This window comes from Myotis brandtii, unplaced genomic scaffold (assembly GCF_000412655.1).
Source record: "Myotis brandtii unplaced genomic scaffold, ASM41265v1 scaffold139, whole genome shotgun sequence".
In the NCBI taxonomy this organism is placed as follows: Eukaryota; Metazoa; Chordata; class Mammalia; order Chiroptera; family Vespertilionidae; genus Myotis; species Myotis brandtii.
Window position 1 is genome coordinate 828,114 of NW_005354965.1, and position 2,800 is coordinate 830,913.

A 2,800-nucleotide genomic window follows, 5' to 3' on the forward strand; every position below is an offset into this window, starting at 1 on the left:
TGGTGTCGCTCTGGGCGGCCGGGCGGTGGAAGGAAGATCCGCTCCTGTTGGAACTTGCGGGGCTCAGGGGCGGTGTGGAGTGATGTCACAGCCCGGACGGCCCTGACGGCTCTTATTCAGGGCGGCTGTCATTGTCCCTGAGTGGCCAGCAGCCGCTTCTGGCTGTGGAGCCCAGTACCTAGAAGCAACCCACCCTTTCACCGCGCCCCCATTTCTCAGCAAGCCATGCTCCCCGGCTAATGGGATGTCACACCTAAGGGCTTTACACGGCTTCCACTTCGTAGATCTAAATATGGAAATGAAGCCAAAGCCAGCAACCCCGAAAGGGAATGGAGAACCTCAAGACCCCAGCGCACCGGGGAGCGGTCTCCCTGCCGTTGCTTTTGCTCCTTCCCCTTCGTGCTTTCATTGTAGCAGCACCAGCAGAATTTAAATTCCGCGTAGCACACAGAATCGTTTCCCCTCCGGGCCTTGTCACGTGGCTCCATTTATCGTTTTTTCACCCATTTTAGAGAAGTGGGCCCACCCTGGTTGCAGGATACTGAGTGGCTATTACTCTCAGAAAAGAGGCCACTTCTTTCCTAGGCGACCTGCAGACACATACGTGGCTTTCGGCCGGAGGAGGAAGGGCTTGCTCTCATGTGGTGCTGTCTGTGTGAGGACAGGGGAAGCCTCTCTCCTGCTGTGGCCTCCGCCATTTATCAGAAGCACCTGGTAACTTCCCCCTGAGATTGTTGGCGCCTCTGATTCTAACAGCCCCTCTGTTCAAAGGGCAGGACAGGAGCGGCTACTCTCAAGGCTACATTCTTGCACCCCCCTCCTCTCCTCCATCCCCTCCTCCCCGCTCAGGGACAATTTTCACAGCTCAGGGGTAATCACACCAAGGAGTCTCCCTCCTCCTCCTCCTCAAACAAGCCTCTTTGAACTCTTCATAACTGTCACTCTAAGCACATCTTACAGGCTTGGGCAGACACTGATAAGACACCTCCCTCCGACATCTGCCCGACTATCTCACCCCAAGTCCCCCTCCCTTCCTTGTCGCCTAGCAACAGCAGCCATCGCCCTTTAAAAGAGCAGGCCAGTGTTTATTCCCTGCCCTGGGATCAATTAGCGATGCACCAGCCCTTTCCCTTCGGGGAAAGTAAAACAAACTCTCTCTGCATCTCTCTCCTCTCTCAGCTGTGCATTCTTTCACAGCCCCTCTCACGGGCCAAAACCCTAACACTATTTCCTTAGAAAAACGATTTGCTCTTTGTAGTGGTTACTGACAGCGGCCTCATTTACACTCAGATTAAGATGGTCTACTGGTCCGTGAGTGCGGTTCTTGCTTCCCAGGAGAACCCTTTTCATTTGGAGATTGCATTTGCCAGAGAAAACTACAGGAGAGTGGATGAGAATGGAATTTTCCTATCTGCTCACATTAAGTGTGTGTGTGTGTGTGTGTGTGTGTGTGTGTGTGTGGTGAAGCAGGGCTCTTATTCCTAGAATGGACAGTAGAGGGTCCCAGCTTTTCCAGATCCTTTCAAAACTGATCAGTTTAGTCATGAAAAAAGCACATGCCCAAGGTTTGAAAACACAAGGGCCACTTTTACTAGTGACTTGTACAAACGGTTACTTCTCTTTTCTTGTCCCCCGTTCCTGTTTATACTTCCTTGTTCATCATAACACTTGAAAACAGCGGGACAAATGTTCCCCGATCTGAAGGATGTCTTTGGGGTGGGCTGACAGGATGCAGTTTAGGGGCACACCCACACTCTGGGCGAGGCTCCGAGGGCCTGAGGAGATGGGCTGCTACTTCCTGGAGCTGGAAGCAGCCCCAGCAGGTGGCACAGATACCAGCTTCCACAGCTGCAAGGGATTGAAAGCAAACACCTGATTTACAGATGTTGAGTTTTGACCAAATTATTTCTTCTCTGGGCAAATCCTATCAGGTTGAAACGTGAAATTGCCATTTCTATACGTCAAAAATAGCCCAACCTAATAGTATGTCCCCAGTAAACTACAGCCAGGGTAAATAATTTAGAAATTACTAATGATTGTCTCAAACAATGACAACAACAACTGTGTCATTAGACTGCATCTTGGCAGGTTTGCTTTTACCTTTTCCGTACAGCCTGCGTTTTCCTGTCGAGAATGCCGGAGAGTGCTGAGCAAACTGGAGAATATTAACAGTCCGATCCCAGGACCTTTGCCAGCTTTTTCTGGGTGATACAGGCAAGAGCTAACTTTTATCTGGGCTCTGCAGAGACCCGACAGCACATAGAAGGGAGGCTCCTCGTTAGAGCTGCAGGATGTGCGCCCTTCACCTCGAGCAGGTGCCTCTGGAATTTTGACATCTAAGGTTAAATGCATAAGGCAGTGGTTCTCAACCTTCCTAATGCCGCGACCCTTTAATACAGTTCCTCAGGTTGTGGTGACCCCCAATTTCATTGTTACAAATGGAACATCATTAAAGCATAGTGATTAATCACAAAAACAATATGTAATTATAGATGTGTTTTCCGATGGTCTTGGGCGACCCCTGTGAAAGGGTTGTTCGACCCCCAAAGGGGTTGCGACCCACAGGTTGAGAACCACTGGCATAAGGGAAGCTTTTGTGGTCAAAGTGTTTCTGTAAAGTAGCTTAAAATAGCTTCTATAGGATGTCAAATCCTGTATAGGTTACCATGTGCTTTGAATCATCAAGTAGAGGGTATAAGGTCTATTTTCCAACAGATCTTTTTAACTGGACCAGAGTTCCTCTGAGAAAGGCTGTGCTAGTCATTGTGGTGCTGGATGATTCTATTTAAAATATATATAT